General features: G+C 42.7%; 1 protein-coding gene across 1 annotated transcript in view; it reads right to left on the bottom strand.

Annotated features, from left to right (window-relative positions):
* PDZD8 (PDZ domain containing 8) overlaps positions 1-17406 on the bottom strand; it is a 141404-nt gene that overhangs the window by 99214 nt on the left and 24784 nt on the right. Inside the window, exon 2 of the mRNA XM_088670526.1 lies at positions 5160-5214. The gene's annotated coding sequence lies outside the window, so the exon portion shown is untranslated. The remainder of the gene's footprint in view (positions 1-5159; positions 5215-17406) is intronic.

The following is a 17406-nucleotide window of genomic DNA, read 5'->3' as shown; positions in this document are numbered from 1 at the left end:
CTTTGGAATTATTCCCATGGTATGATTTCAAAATCAGTGACAAGTCATGGAAAAATCTGCCTTCCTGCCATTGGTAAACTGCAGAGTATATACTCATCAGTCTTCCCCAACCTGGTGCCCTCCAGATGTTTTGTACTTTGGTTTCCATCAGCCCCAGCCATTTAGTTCAACACATGTGGAAGACACCAGGCTGGGAAAGGGCTGCTCAAGATAATGCAGGTACCGGTATGCTAAATTTTCATGCCTACATGATTTGCTCTTTTCCTGAATGAGCAAGATGGTTACACTGTGATTAGATTCCTTCTACCGCCATTTCCCCTTGCATGTTGATGGAACCTTTCTCCATGGTTAGTCTATTTTGGATTAATCAACTTGAATTTGTCTTGCAGTCATTAGCACGGTGTCACCACCCCACCACTTATATCAGGCATCGGAAATCTGTGGCTCTCGACAAGTTGTCAGACTACATCTCCCAACATCCTTGGCCATTGGCCATGCGGGCTGAGGATTTTTGATGCTGGAGTCCAACAACATTGGAGTGCCACAGATTCCTCATCCCTGCCTTAAATACTCACTTGAAAAAGTGGGAAGTGCTTGCTATTATAATACTTTTTCATAAATGTTCTATATATTTCTGAACCCAAGAGCTGGCAAATGCTAGTGATAGTAACTGAAGAAACAGAGGTTTCATAAGCTGTAAAAATAGGGAGTTTGTGAGCCATCATTTGAACAACAGAGCTACACAACACCCTATTGGCTTAAAGGAAGAAGCCTCTTGTGCCCCTCTTCCACAAGTTTAAAATGGGGAATTTTCTGGGCTAAATATTAGAAACTTGTTTTTTTAATTGCTCATACACAAAAGGAAGCCTAGATTCTTATGATTTTTCTGAACCTGATGACCACTAGCGTAAAAGTAAAAGGTAGGTCTTCTTCTTTTTTGGCGATGACTTGTAGCCGAGTAAGATTGTCTTCCATAAACACGATTTTAACAATGGGTCTGTAAGTGACTGTGGAGGCCAATTCTGGATCCACACGTCCTTCCACAGTGAGGACATTGGTTTCCAGGTGGGAGTTGATCACGGTGTGGATTTGCCAAGCGTGCCTTCCTCTTAGCACATTTCTCCCTTGCGTCCTGAGATCGAGAAAGCCTATGTCACCTTTGGTAAAGGCTGTTCTCCAACTGGAGTGCTCGCAGGCCAGTGTTTCCCAGTTGTCAGTGTTTATACTACATTTTTAAAGATTTGCCTTGAGACAGTCTTTAAACCTCTTTTGTTGACCACCAGCATTACGCTTTCCATTTTTAAGTTTGGAGTAGAGTACTGTAGTTGCTTTGGAAGACGATCATCAGGCATCTGCACAACATGACCAGTCCAACAAAGTTGATGTTGAAAAAAAAAGGTTGGTAAAGGACCCCTGGATGGTTAAGTCCCATCAAAGGTGACTATGGGGTGCAGTACTAATCTCTCTTCAGGATGAGGGAGCTGGCGTTTGTCCACAGACAGCTTTCCAGGTCATGTGGCCAGCATGACTAAGCTGCTTCTGGTGCAATGAAACACCGTGATGAGTGCCAGAGTACGTGGAAACGCTGTTTGCCTTCCTGCCGGAGCAGTACCTGTTTATCTACTTGCACTGGTATTCTTTCGAACTGCTAGGTTGGCAGAAGCTGAGACAGAGCAACAGGAGCTCACCTATTGCGTGGATTCTAACTCCTGACCTCAGCAAGCCCAAGACGCTCAGTGGTTTAGACCACAGCGCATCCCGACTCCTGGGTAATATGAAGGGTACAAGCAAGGGAGACAGCAGATTAACTGAGAACATGTCTGGTTTGTTTAGACCACGTAAGTCTGACTTGAAGCCTTTGATAGTGAAGTGAGGTGGAGTGGTGGTCAGGCCTAGCAATGTTTCAACAGGATCTTCTCATAGGTCCTATCTGCACCATAAAAAAAACTTTGGGATATATAGTTTAAAGGTGATGGGAATTGTAGCTCTTCAAAAGGTAAACTACGGTTCCCAGTGATCTTTGTGGTTTAATTGCATTGTGTGGATATTATCCTAGATAGCAAAAATAACTAGGGTGGCACATAGCCTGAATTTCTCACTTCTGAGAACTCTGTATGGGTGCAGGAAGGCTGGAACTCTCTTCCTGAATGTGTATGGGGAATGTTCTGTATGCCTGGCATGGTAACCCATTGAAGGCCATGCCAGCAATTCTATTAAGGCCTATACAGGTGCTTCTGGTCAACATGACATCAGCCTCTGATCTGTGTGTGGTACACAGGCTGGATCTCTGCTTGATTGCCCCCAGGCTCAGGATAGGCCTGGGTCCTGACACACAGTGTGTTTCCTTATGGAACGGTATGAGGGGGATGGAGGCAACACCCCCTCTACCCCCCACCATTGCTTAAGAAGAGCTTTCCTTGCAGCAGTGTGTGGAGTTAGCCCCAAACTCCAGTCTCTTTATCTTGCCTGACAAGCAGGAAGAATGAAGAAGATCAAAAGCAAATGAAAATCGATAGGATTAAGGTACTGAAATTCTTCTGTTTTGCCACAGGCTGTCACTCTAACTCCACGTCCTTTGCAGCTGGGCAAGATTTCTCTTTAGAGGAAACCAGATGAGAGAGGAAAGGCAGCCAGACAAAGTAGTTCAGAAGTTTGCTCCTCCTTTTTTTGTTGCCTGTTTCTGAAATATAATCTCCCTGAAGATTTGTTTGGCAGTCGAAAGCCCCCCCCCTCTCTTCAGAAGAAGAGTAAGGAACATTCATCTTGATAACACACATGCTGAGCTATAGGGAAGCAGCTTGGTTGACGGGTTGAGTACGGCCAAAAAAAATTAGAAGCAAATCTAACGACAGCTTTAATGTTGCTGGGCTTTGCATGTGCGGGCCATTTGTGCACCTGCACAACTTCGGGGAGAGGGAGGGGAGTGCGAGATCTATTTGCACATTGAGAGTTGCTGAGTCCAGCTGGGCAAAAGCCAAACTCCACAGTGGACAAAGGATGAGGGTGCCTCAATTGAATCTTTCAGATGTTTCCATTGACACCAGCCAGAGATAAAAGCCCAGTACAGACACTTCCCCAGGCTTCAAGAGTCTTTGGCTTTGCATAGTCTCTTCTCCCATGCAGATAATGTCTGTTAAGTTCTTGCCTGTGCGGCAAAAGCCTTTGCGTGTTGCAAGGAGTGGCGTCTCCAACCTCTCCTGCCATGCGGAGGTACACCACATGTGATTCCCATGGCTGTAAATATTTGGTTCACATGGTGGTTCTCCTTCAACAAAGCGGGGAGGTGGTACAGATTGGACATCCACCTAGGTGGGCTTCAGCATGGAATGCCTTCATCGTATGGACACAACGCTATGTTCACGTTGGAGAGCTGTACACAGAGCCCTCTCCCATGTGAAAATCCTGGCTGCTACCCGAGTGAGCATTTGAAGCAGCATAACCAACATTTTTGTGCTAGCAAGAGGCTATGGCATGGGTGGGATGGTTGGTCTTCCACCAGCCTTTGAATAGTCAATGGGGATTAATTTTTTGCTGTCCTTCCATTTCGAAAGCAGGCCAAGGCATACAGAGGGGAAAAGGAGGCGTGAACGGGAAGGCAAGAGATGAAAAGTGTCAGTGGGACAGATTCAGTGTCCTTGAAAGTGTGCATGCAGATGTCTTGGCCACTGCTGGACAAAGCTGAGTTTTCAAAGGCCCAATGTTTGTGGGTCAGACAGACTTAAACTGTGATAATCATAAGTATACTTTGTACAAAGTGAAAGCTATGCATTTCCCCTATTCTGTTTTTAGGGTTGTCTACCTGGTAAAGCTGTGGGCCACAGTCTGAGGCAAATAGTCTCCAGGTTTTGTGGAGGAGCCATCTATAGAAGAGCATGTGTCTTGAATATTGAATGCCCCAGGTTCAACCCCTTGCATCTCCACATAGGGATGAGAAAGGCTCCTGTCTAGCACCATGGAGAGAAACTACCACTCTGTGTAGACCAGGGATGAGGAAACCTGCCATTCCCCAGATGTTGTTGGACTCCAGCTCCCATCAGCCCCAGTCACCATGGGCAATAAAAAACAACTATCCTGGAATGTGGCAAACAACTGATAATCTCCTGGAAAGGCACCCTCTCCCCTGCAAAAGCCCACCACCATTTTTATGTACACATACATGCTACCCCTAAATTTATTTGACCCTCTTAAAAAACCCAAAAGACTAGCAGGCAATCCTCCTGTAGCAAGGCTGTCTTGTGCAATGCATAGGGAGAGGTTATTGTGAAACATCTGGATCAGACTTAGTGCTGGGAATAAAATCTGAATTTAAAAAATAAGTAAATTCTGGCGAGGAGTCTTCATCCAAGCCACATGGTCAGAAACTTATTAAACTGCCTTTAAGTCTCTCCTCAAAACTCACCTTTTTCTGGGAAGCCTTTGGATCCACTCCCTAATCCCTATTGTAACCAAGCCAAAGTACATCTATTGGAAGTCATCTTCTTGTCTATTCATGACTTCATTCCTCCCTTCCTCTGCTGTTTTCCCATGTCTATTTTGGACTGTAAGCCCCCTGGGTCAGGGAGCTGTCATACCTGTCCTTTGCAAACTGCAATGTGCACAGATAAAGCATGGTGAACATTTATGAAATGCAGCCTTTGAAGCTCTCCTGAGGCCACAGCCCTCCCTGGCCCTGCTTTCTATCCTACTTGAATGGTTTTTGTCTGGCTGGAATCATAGAATTGTAGAGTAGGAATGTGTCCTTGTACTCTGCTGATGCCTCTTGCCTGCATGAATGGAGGAAGTGGCATACTGTACAAAGGTGAATTTTGCATTTGTTGCTCCACCCACTTTTGCTTCTGGCCCCTTCCATGCTGGCAGGTGGCCCTGGAAGGTTTCCCAGGAGGGAATGTGGCCCTCTTGCTGAGAATGCTCCCCGTTTGTGACATAGACGATGCTACATAAAGAACAGCAATATGATAAAGACGATGCTGTCAAAACATCCTATCTGTATTTTAATTATTGTTTAATTGGTTACTCACCATTTCCAACAAATCCAAACATTTGTGTGAAAGAAAAGTACTGTAGTGGGCAAGGCAAATTTGTCTGCTTTATAAGACACTGTAAATACAGTTTGCAAGCGACACTGATGGGGAGATTTTTAGCAAATGAAATAAACTCACTTGAGTTCTGCAGCAAAAGGCCCATTGAGGTTTTCTTTCTTTCTTTCCAGATCACCTGGGGGGGGGGGACATTCACATGGTATGAGAAATGTTTGTTGTTTCTAACCAGCTTCATCTCAACCGATCCACCTCCACAAGCTCCAGTGTTCCCACAGGTGTTTCTTGCTGGTCAAGAGGAAGCCACCCTAATTATGATCACAGCATTCTGTCTTTGTATAAAATAATTATGAATATGAAGTGCAAAATTAATTTGCGTGAAAATGCTCCCATGTGCCATGCAAAGCAGAATATTTCTTCAAGCAAACCGACTCATGAACGGGAGGATTAAAAAGGAAAGGAAGAAGCAATAGAAATTCTCGAATTACTGTATTAGAATTATTGTGGTGTTGTGAAAGAAGACCAGAAGACTCGGCTCACGTTCATCCATAGTGCTGGCTAGGAGCAGGCGCAATTATTATCTACTGTGGATGCCCGCCAGATGCTGTTGACTCCAACTCCCATCATACCTGTTCATCAGCCATGTTGGCTGAGGGTGATGGCAGCTGGAGTACATCAATACCTGGAGTGTAGCACTACTTTGGTTAAGCTCTGTGTATATGCCTAGCCCTAGCAGAACAGAATGCTCATTACTGAGGTATCAACTGATACAGGACAGATCCAAATGCTGGTTCCCTGCTCTGAGTACCAGTTTGTGTGCTCAGTGTCTCCCAGATCAGAAGCAGCATCTGTTCTTGCGCTGTTTCTGCATCTCAGAGGTGTATCCCAGAACCCCTGCAATGCCACAAAGTAGTCTGAAGAGTGCTTTGTTCTAGTGATGACCAAAGAAGAGCACAAAAAAAGAATGTCCATGCCAGAATCATTTTGAAGAGTTAAGGAGAGTGGGCTGTGTACTCTCAGTTTGCGCAAAAGTTGGGACACTGGGCTGAATGCAACTAACCAGTCCCACTAGCAGAAACCATAGCAAGGACTCTCACTAGTGCAATGGGGGGGCATGCCTCCCCCAAATCTGCCATGGGGGGTCAGAAGAACCCCCAGAATAGTACAGGTGGGTGGGTGATAGGAGAATGTTCTGTTGGGCAAGCAGACATGCTTGCACTGAGCGAACAATCTCCTTAGTTCCACACTGAATTCCATTCTCTGGAAGGCACATGCAAGAGTCATCCATAGTTCCACCAGAATTGGAAATTCCACCAGTGCAGAAATTCATAATCTGTTGTGGCATTACAATATTCTTTACTCCAGGTTTCACCCATGAGGGCCATCTCCTACCTTTCCCTCATGCTGAGAGACAACAAGGGCCACTGCCTTTATGAGAAAAGAGCTATAGCCGAGGGGCAGAGCATGTGTTTTCTGTACCTAAGTTTCAGTTTTAAATCCCTGGCATCTCTAGTAAGGGATCTTAGGTAGCACACCTGGAGAAGAAATCTGCCCAACACTTTGAAGAACTCTTACCCATTGGGGACAATAATGGGCTAGAGTTGGGTAGCCAATGTGGTGCCCTCCCGTTGTTGCCAGATCACAACTCCGAATATCAGCCATCTGGACAACATGACATATGTGTTCATAGGGTACATCTTTGGTACACTTCAGCTGCAATCCTAAAATGGGAAGAGGAATTCATGTCTAACAACCTGCTGGGCTCTTGTCAGCAGAGTGGAAGTGAGGGTGGAGGAGTGCTTTGTGCTCTTCCATCCTTTTTCCCTGATGGGTTGGTTTGGAAACAACAAAAGGGAAATAAATGAGAGTGTCTTTTGCCAGCTCCAGGGTGTATGGGTGTTGGGGAACTGGGAAGTTATTGGATCTGTCAGATCTAAGCTTGCCCTGATCCTCCACAGTATTGCCAACGCACCCCTAGCATGCCTTCTTCTTGGCTCTACTGACTTCGGAGCTTCAGCATTGGTAAGGCCAGGGCTCTGGAAGTTGCTGTGGTGGCGGTAAGAGTTTATCTTACTTGGTATCTCAATCTAACCTTGGAGAGGGATAACTAATGCAAATGCCATGGCCCCTTAGATGGCTTTCCAGGAACCAAAAACTAGAAGGATACAGTCACAAGCAAGAAGTAGTGTGCAAGATCTACATGCATGATAGATTCCCTTTCATTGCAATACACACCTCTTGGTGACTTCTGTCATCAGGCAACAATGTTTTAATGTCTTTTAAATCTCTGTTGGAAGCCACCCAGAGTGGCTGGGGAAACCCAGCGAGATGGGCGGGGTACAAATAAATTATTATTATTATTATTATTATTATTATTATTATTATTAGGTTATATTTGTTGCTGAGATGTTTAGTTTGCTGGCTGGCACTGTAGCTGAATCCCTTTGGGAGACTTTGCAGATTCTTCCCTCATCCCACAAACACACTGATATCTGAATCATGCAGTTCAAAGAATTGCCAAAACCATTTAATTGAACCTGCTGCAGATTCCAGGGCTGGTTGGCAGGTGTCATTTAGAAAACGTTTCCTGCATTGTGACAGTCATTGACCACCTACCTGCTCAACCTTGCTTTATTTGACTTGTACATTGTAAATTCTGCCTGTGCTTTGTCAGTATGTATACAGTAGTATTATATTTCTGGCTGATGTTATTGTAAGGAGTGGCTCATAAAACAGTTTATTTGACTTGTTTAAATGAGATACCAAAGGGCTTCCCATTTATACTTATTGTGATGGAGAAGTATAAATGATCACATGCAGATAGTAGAATTCTGGTGTGCTCAAGAGGGTGAATCTCCATGCATTGTTATACTCCCGTGCCAATTTGGATGATCTTTCTTTCCTTTTAAATTTTATTTTATTGAAGTAGGGGTACATTTATTGCAAGACGAAAAAAGCCAAGGACAAAATACAAAGGTGCATACAAGAGCATATAGCACACATAAATAAAGCCATAATCCCATAAAACATGAAGCAGATTACAGCTACTATCATAAGGCAAGAAGAGTTGCCTTTCCAAGGGGAAAACTGAGATGATGGAGGATGAATTCCTGCCTCCCACCTTCGTTGGTGAAAAACAGGGATGAGGAACCTTTTGCCCTGCTGGCATTGTTGGACTACAATTTCCATCATCCCTAACCATTGGCTATGCTCTCTGGGGTGATGGGAGTTTGAATCCAACAACATCTGTAGGGCCACAGATATACCAACTTCTATGGAAAAGATTAACAGAACCCACATTTCAAAGATGGAATCTTGCCCTCCATACCTCTTGCCAGTTCACTCTGATGCATTAACTTTTAAAACAATGCCAGAAACAAAATCCTTGTGGATCAGTTCTGGGTTGACTTTACAGATTAACATGGTGAACAATGTGTGATATAATCTCAAAAACTGGTTCCCATAATGTCTTAACAAGTCCACCATGTGTATTTCAGAGACCGTCCTTCTTAGTATCTCCCCAAGCACAAGGAAGACACACTAATGTGATGAAGGCAGATGGTGATAAGGTACCATCTATGTATGAAGCTGACTTGAGCAAGTCTTTGGCCCGTATTAATAACCTGTGAAACTCTGAAACAGGGATCCCAATGACCTTTTCACACATAGTTATTTTAAATCATCACTGTAACTATTGGAACCAAACGTTTGGTTTGGGAGCTGAGGCAACAAGTACATTTTCAAACACTGCCAGGTATCTTTTTTTTTTTAATGCCTTTTAATGAAAATCCACAGGATGCATTGGTTGGCCCAGGAAATGATCAAGACTAGCAGAAGACTAATGCTGCAACCCTAGACAAAACAAAGTGATCAAGCATTGCACACAACATTGCACAGCAATAGCGAGATCAGACAGTGGGAAAGCCTTTTTCTATATTTTCATAGTATCTCTCCAGCACAGACCAATTTGGGGCTATTTTATTGTATTTAAAGCCAAATCCCACATTTTGCAAGATTCATTCATAAACATCTGTGTGGCAAGAAGCCAGCAGAGCTCCTTCATCTGTCTAGGCTCACTGAAACATCCAACTTGGAATGGTTCTCTTCCCCACCCCCTTGCGTATTGCTAGCCAGAACAAATGTGATCATCTTTTAAACCATTCTTGTGCTTTCATGTGGTGTTTTGGCATATTGGTGCCTGAAGTGTCCTTAATTGTTGCTGTAATAACAACATGGGCATCCTTTGGCTTGAAATGGCATTCTCTAGCTTACGCGCCTACAATTCCCATTACTAGCAGGATAACGGAAATTCTTCAGCAATCCCATATTTGCAGCAATTTATTCTAAATCACGTTACTCAAGGGAGAAGTGTGCACAAGACTTTAGAATAATTATTATCTTGCTGGAAATGTGCAAAATTTAATTCCAAAATGGTTCTTAAAATGAAATCCTCAATGAAATATATAGTGTTGACATCCTGGACCATTTATAGTTATTATTTTTCAGAACATTTTGAGTCTTTAATCTTGAGGGAATTATTTGGCACATCTCTTCTCTGATGTCCCTGTTCAAGTAGCCAAGAATCTCATTCTGTTTGATATATAGTGAGTCTTTAAATCTTGTCTTGGATAGGGTTCCAACATTCTAGACTGGTGAATATCAGGAGACAATGGGGATCAATGTAATTGCGATTTCCATCAAAAACCCTGTGGGTTTCAATGCAAATTAGCGGTGGAAGAAGTTCTTGGCTCCTGATGTTGGGGAATGCACGTGACCTTTCCTCCCTGTGATTTTCTCATCAGTAGAAATTTTAGTAACTAGGAGAATTTGCTTTTACTACATCAACTTAGGAATCTCTTTACAGGACCTTTTCTGTAGTGGCCCCACAGTTGTAGAACTCCTGGCCCTGAGAGATACAATCAGCCCCCTCCTTGCTGTCATTTAAGCATGCTCTAAAAACATATTTATTCATGACTGCTTTTAGTGACATTGTGTAAGGGGGTAGGGGGCTTAGAATAAATGAAATGTTGTTTGATCTTTTATGTGGGTTTGGGTTGTTTTTATTTGTTTTGAGATAGCATGGGAAGATGACATATTTTAAATGCTGGCATGTTAAATAAAACTAAATAAGTGGAATCAGGGCCTTTTTAGAAAAAGAGATGCTGGAACCTGTTGACCTTTTTTTTAGGGGGAGCACCCACTCCAAGTTGTTGAGTGAGTTCCAGCTGGAAAAAAAGCAAGGATTGGATTCTTATCCACGTACCAATCTCCCAGCAGTGAGAAGCTTCAGAGGTGCCACCACATACCTTGGATTCGTTTTCTCGTAATGAAGATCGTACAAGATGGTGGTGTCTTTGAGAAATATGAATTTATTTACACATAAAAACAGGCTGAGCATAAAAGGGAAGAGCTCACAGCATCAACACTCCAACAGATCTTCCTCCCATACTAGATTTCTTAAGAGGGCACCCAAAGCATAGATTTGGACACAGCACAAAGAGCAGGTCAAGCTTCTGGTCCCAAACAAGACTGGTCTAAGTCTATTGTTTTCTTATACTTACTGATGTCATCGCCTCCAGCCAAATGAAGAGGAACCTGCCCCTTTTAGCTCTTTCTGAAAGTATCTCCATCTCTAGTTCTGTGGAAACCATTCACCTTTGCTCTTCATTCATGCACAGGGGTAACCTAACAGAGTTAGCTTGAGTCATTAACTTAACAAAGGGACTGGTCTGACCACTTTAGCAGCCTCATTTATTGTAGAATCTTAGAGATATAAAACCACAGGCTTGGACCAACCCCACCATCCTATGACAATATGCATGCTTTGGCCTTGCCCGTTGCTGGTATGCATACTCTCACCGCTTTCCCCCAAAGGAAGCAGACCACCAGGGGGGAAATATTCCCCACCTATGCTTCAGAATGTTTTGACAATCATCTCTGAATGGTACCACGTGGTATAACCTCAGTTTTATTTACATCTTGCTCAACTCCTTAATATATATTGCCAAGGACGCAGCTTATTTGTCCACTCCCGACTCTCTTTATTTAACATATTGGTCTGGATTTGAGAATGTTCCCTTCCCATATAAATTAGCTTCCATTGATTCATTAATGTGTTTTTCTGTGTATCTATCTCACATGATCATATACTATATTTTTAGCAGGACCCCAGGCTCAGGAAGCTTGCAGGATCATCCAAGCTTAACAAAAGAGGCAGCTGTTCACTATTTATTTTTATTGTCTTTGTTCGATGTATGTCCACATGCCCCTCAAATTACATACCATCCATCCTCTGTAGTTAATCAGGCAGGGATCTTCAGTAACTATAATTCATTCATCCTGACTGTGTTGTGCTGCTTCTTTCCTCAGACACATGTGAGCTCAAAATTAGATCCTGCACTGGACTGTCACCCAAACTTTATTGTTTTTAAACTTCGGTCAGTCCTCCATTTTACCAGCATCATGTTTATGTGGAATCATTATTTAGCCTAGAAGCACAGAAGACAACTAGCACTAGCACTGCGTGTTGTTCAGACTCAGTTCCCGGACTGCCAAGTCTCTTCTCTTTCACAGACTTATGCAGATTCCTTTATGAGATCACCTCCAGGCAAGAATGGGAACAGTAGAGAAAGACATGTCCCAGGGGCAGACTTTGGTCTTTCAAATTTCAAAGGAGGCCTAAGCAAGGCCAAAATTTGGTACACGCCCCCCCCCCCAACTTCTCACCTTCCCTTCTGCTGAATTCACTACATCAGAGATTCCTGAAAAGGTTGCCTGAAATTATCATTCCAAATCATATCACAGGTCAGACAAATGGCCACAACCTTGAAAGATTTCACGAATGAATCGAACAGAAGAGAGAGGAAAGACATGCTTTCTTCACCCTGTTTTATTTACTGTCCTTTGTTCTTTACAACTCATACAGGCTGTGTATACACCATACATTTAAAGCACCTCCCTCTCTTGAATCCTGGGAACTGTAGTTTGCTTCTCATAGAGCCACACTTGCAGCACCCTTAACCAAATTGAGAGGGGAAATGTGGTTGAAATATATGGTGTGTACTCAGCCACAGTGGTGATACAGTGCTAGAGACGCAGGTGGCGCTGTGGTCTAAACCAGTGGTCCTCAACCTTGGGCCTCCAGATGTTTTGAGACTACAATTCCCATCATCCCTGACCACTGGTCCTGCTAGCTAGGGATCATGGGAGTTGTAGGCCAAAAACATCTGGAGGCCCAAGGTTGAGGGCCACTGGTCTAAACCACTGAGTCTCTTGGGCTTGCTGATCAGAAGGTCGGCAGTTCGAATCCCCATGGTGGGGTAAGCTCCCGTTGCTCTGTCTGCCAACCTAGCAGTTTGAAAGAATACCAGTGCAAGTAGATAAAGAGGTCCTGCTGCGACAGGAAGGCAAAAAGTGTTTCCATGCGTTTTGGTTTCTGTCACAGTATTCCGTTGCACCAGAAGCGGCGTAGTCATGCTGGCCACATGACCCAGAAAGCTGTCTGTGGACAAACCCCAGTTCCCTTGGCCTGAAAGCGAGATGAGTGCCACAACCCCATAGTCGCCTTTGACTGGACTTAAGGGGTCCTTTAACTTTACCTTTTAGTGAAATTTGTTCCTGCAAAGATTTGGCCTTCAGACTATGAAAACAAGGGGGGTGGGATTATCATATTAATTCTAACAGGTGTTGAATTATATCTACTTTCTAACTCGGGACTCTAATAAAGTATAAGCAATCGCTGTTGCCATTTTGGAAAGAATAATAACTATAGTGAAAGCCTATATTAAGCTGCTTCATTTAAGTATATGATATATGCATTATTAGTTTTTCTGGGAATTGAAAAAAAGCTAGTATAGTTATTATATTACATGCAATCTCAGAAGGAATAGATTAGCAACACAATCCAGTTCATAGCACCGTTTGACATGAGACTCTCGCTAGATGGCCACAAGAATTTAAAGACATTCAGACAAAGATTTTGGGGAGATTGAATAGATTTTGGACTAGCATGAACACATTAGGACAAATTCCACCCTAACCATGTTATTCTGGGCAAGGGACTACCTCTTGGCTTCTTTGTGTCATATGTAAAATGGGAACACTGACCGAACTCATAGAGCTATTGTGAAGAAAATGAGTAAAAAATTGCCCCAACGCACTTTGGGCATTAAATGTGCCAAGTTTATGTCTGTTATTAAATATTGAAAAGCCTTTGCTTGGAATTCAGTGTGGCACTATTACAAATGTTCTGGCTGCACAAGCATATCAGTTTGCCAGACAGAACAATCCCCCTTAGCCTCCCCAATGAATTTGGGGGAGCGCAAGGGGAGGAGAGTAGAGAAAGCCCCATTGTGCAAGTGCAAGCTCTTGCATAGGGCTTCCACTGATGGGGTTCATTAGGTGAATCCCATCTTTTATGACTATCAAAACTGGATAGCTCGGTTTGTTAGCGCATGGTGCTGATAACACCAAGGCTGCAGGTTCGATCCCCACATGGGACAGCTGCATATTCCTGCATTTCAGGGGGTTGGACTAGATGATCCTCAAGGTCCCTTCCAACTCTACGATTCTATGTTCATTAACTCCACATGTATGACCAGTTTCTTTCTTTATATGTCAGATATCTTAAGTAAAAACAGTAAATGTCAGTGATAACAACAAACATATGTGAAAATGATATTTCATCATGCTTGCTGTAGTGAAGTCTTTCATACTGATTGGGTAAATTGGTAGGAAGGCAGGGAATAGTCACAAAAAAATCAAACTGCTAACTAAACAAACATAAGAATGTTTGCAGTTCAGCTTCTGTTAGAGAAGGGGAAATGAAATAGGAAGATAAATATGGCCTCATCACTGCTAGTCTTTGATTTATGAAGTGGATGGTGTTGTCTGTGGATCACTAATAATAATAATAATAATAATAATAATAATAATAATAATAATAATAATACTGAATACATATTTATACAAGTCTTTATTTGGCTAAATTGTTGCAACTGAATTTTCATATATTTCAGAATCTTGTAAGCTACCTTTTGAAGGCAGTGTGCCCTGAAAAGTGGGTTTGAAGTCTTTTAAATAAATAATAACAGACGGAGCCAATTTTACTATGAATCCACCATGCCTCCAAATACCATTTCCTGGAGTAAAACAGTGGGAGAGGCCTATGGCCCTCACATCCTGCTTGTGGGCCTCCCATATGCAACTGGTTGGTTGCTGGGAGAAACAGGTTGCTGGACTAGATAGGTTTTTGGTATGACCCACTTCTTCTTGTGACCACTCATGAGTATCAGCTGGTTCAGCAAAATGTACTCCTGAACTATGGACAATAATCTGTAGAACAGCTTGGTCTCTGAGAATGCTGAATTGGGCTGCCTTGGAACATTCCACTATTCTGATGTAACAGCAGGTATATTTGGAACCTAAATTAACGTTTACTTCTTAGATGCCCAGGAGTAGCTATGAATTCTAGCACATGATGCTCTTAAAAGTAGTAAATTACAGGCTAGAGATGAAGTGTGTTAAAGTGCACTTAGGCATTGCAGAAAGTGATTCATAAACCAACATGAAATGCTTTTAATGAGAAACGGATTACAATGTGGTCCAGATTTACAAAGCAGGGCATTAGATTGCAGCGTATAACATGGTTACGGGTTACTCAAGGCACAATTCACTGAGCTTAACTTTTGCGCAATCTTTTATTCACTTCGTCATTACATTGTAATAAACTATTTTAACACCTGCACTTGACATCTGTACAACCAATATTGTTGTTGGGTTTTTGTTTTTTTGCTTCAAGGGCACATTAGAGTCTGGGAGGCTACAAAGGGTCATTTTGTGAGAAATGAAAGCATAACTGAACCCATTTGATTATGCAAGAAGGGAGACAAATCCCAGGCCGCACTGCTGTTGCATGGAACTAAGCACAATTTGGGTGGTTGCTGGTTTAGATAGCCTTTTAGATAGCTCCACCATCACCAACAATATTGCTGTGTATAATGTGATTGTGTGATTAGCACAGACATTGTTTGGATAGTGACTAAGGTGTCATTCATGACAAGATACACCATCCCCACCCCAACCAAGTCCTTGTGATTCTTAACTGTCATTCACAGCTACTTACAGGAATCTTCCTTTGACTATGGTGGCATATACCTTGATTTCTCTTATCTTATTTCCTTTCTTTCTTTTTTTTAAGGGTGGGAGGACTTCTCACGGCATCAATAACCTGCAGATAACCCATTACTGTCGGCCTTAATTTTCTTTTCATGGATTCCAGTCTTCAAGAGGTTGCTAATCCTTCATTATGCTACCCAGGGAATTGCATCTACAAAGCTCACCTGTTGACTGAGCCTTATGAAGTCAATGCAGCTATATACTTGTCTAGAGCCTGAGGGTTTTGATGGACTGGGATCAATGTGAATTGACCAGCATCCCCCCTCCCCACATACCAGTGGCACATTTTACAGTCAACTGAGTGCCAAACAGTTTTGAGAGGCAATTGGCATTTGTAGTTGTGGTCTGGCACAATCACAACCAGCCAATGGGGTGTGTTTTCTATTGGACTAGCTTGCCAGGAAAGAGAAAATTGAATATTTAAAAAGGGTTCCAAAACCAATTTTATACAAGGAGAATTCTGCAAGCTGAAAATAGTAGCAATGATAGTGGTGGTCAGTGGATAATGTTGAACTTAAGCTTCAGTTTCAATCAATGCCAACCAGGCCTAGGCTCACTAGGTGGTCTTGGGCAGACCACTTCTTCTCAGACTCAAGAGCACATGAATGACTCTGAGTGATTCTCACTCTTGGTTCAGTTTCTATACCAAACTTGTAGCTGCTCAATAAGATTTAAGTGAGGGGAAAACAACCACCACATCCAATCAATAACACTGGACATTTCCACACTGCAATTTATTGTGATCTAGTAGTGCACTACTCATGCATAAAAGGTTTTGTTTTGTTTTGTTTTCTGCAGCATCCACATACCATCCTCATCAAAATGCCATCCTGTCCTCCATCCCCCAATTTAATCTGAATTTACCTTCTGTGGATTTTTTTTGTTTTTTCACTTATGGGATTTTCTGTGAAAACCGATCACTGAATTAAATGGGGAAAGATGGGGTGACAGTTTGATGAGGATGACATGGTGTGGCAAGCACACAACACCTGTATGCAAGAGCAGTACACTAGTCCACAATAAACTGTTGTGTAGAAGCACTGGTGGCTTTAAATTTTTAGAGAACCGCAACCATCTGCTGTATAGTTTGGAAATTGTCTCTTGTTTCCTCATCCACACTGCTGGATTCAGGGGTGCAAACATAAATAAAATATTGGGGGGGCAGGTAAGTCCCGCCCTGCATAATTGATCATATGATGTGGTGCGCACACACCATTTCAGTGCCAATGTCCATCTAGTTTGTGGGGGGATTCCTAGAATATTTTATTGGTGGGATGAAGGGACCTCAGCCCCCAGGAGTTAGCTCCTATGACTGGATTACACATGTACAGGGGAACACATGTTTAAATTGGGCCTTTAGCTCAAAGCTGTCACATCACAGGAAAAATTGCACTTTTGTGAGGGGGGGGGGGAATCAGCAATAAAAAAAGACCAAGATTTGGAATGAAATAGTATACAGTTTATTACAAGGCAGAGAGAAGTCAATAGGCAGCCTTTGAATTAGGCTGGCGGCTTTGAGGTTAATTCTAAAAGGCATAGGGGGTTTGAAATGCCAAGTAGAGGAGGAGACATCAAGCATCAAGCCAAATTGGTATACAGCAGAGAGGTGGTGTTAAAATGCACATAACTGCAAAACAGCACAGGTATCTGCATGAGAGCTAAAAAGGAAAATGAGAGAGAAACTTAAGTATATATAGTTACAGGTAGGTAGCCGTGTTGGTCTGAGTCGAAGCAAAATAAAAAAATTCCTTCAGTAGCACCTTAAAGACCAACTAAATTTTTATTTTGGTATGAGCTGAAGTGTGCATGCACACGAAAGCTCATACCAAAATAAAAACTTAGTTGGTCTTTAAGGTGCTACTGAAGGAATTTTTTTATTAAGTATATATATTAACTATTCCAAGCAGGAGGAGTGAGGAGAAACTCTTCTTTAGTGGTTAAGAAGGTTGCCCTTAGGACTTGGACCTGCGGATAAATCAGCTGTTTCTTCTGAAATCTTAGCAGGCATCCACCCCAATTCTCTGATAATAAGACGTCTCTTGTTGGCAACAAGCCACATAAAAGGCAAAGATGGGAGCCTGAAGGCAGACTGAGCCCTCCATAGTACAGTGCCCCCATTGCAATGAAGATACACACAATTCCTTGGCACTTTTCTTTCTCCTTGAGTTAGTTAGGTATAAACAGAAGGAGTACA

This window comes from Zootoca vivipara, chromosome 5, assembly GCF_965207765.1.
Source record: "Zootoca vivipara chromosome 5, rZooViv2.hap1.1, whole genome shotgun sequence".
Taxonomy (NCBI): domain Eukaryota; kingdom Metazoa; phylum Chordata; class Lepidosauria; order Squamata; family Lacertidae; genus Zootoca; species Zootoca vivipara.
This window is presented reverse-complemented; position numbering and strand designations above follow the sequence as displayed.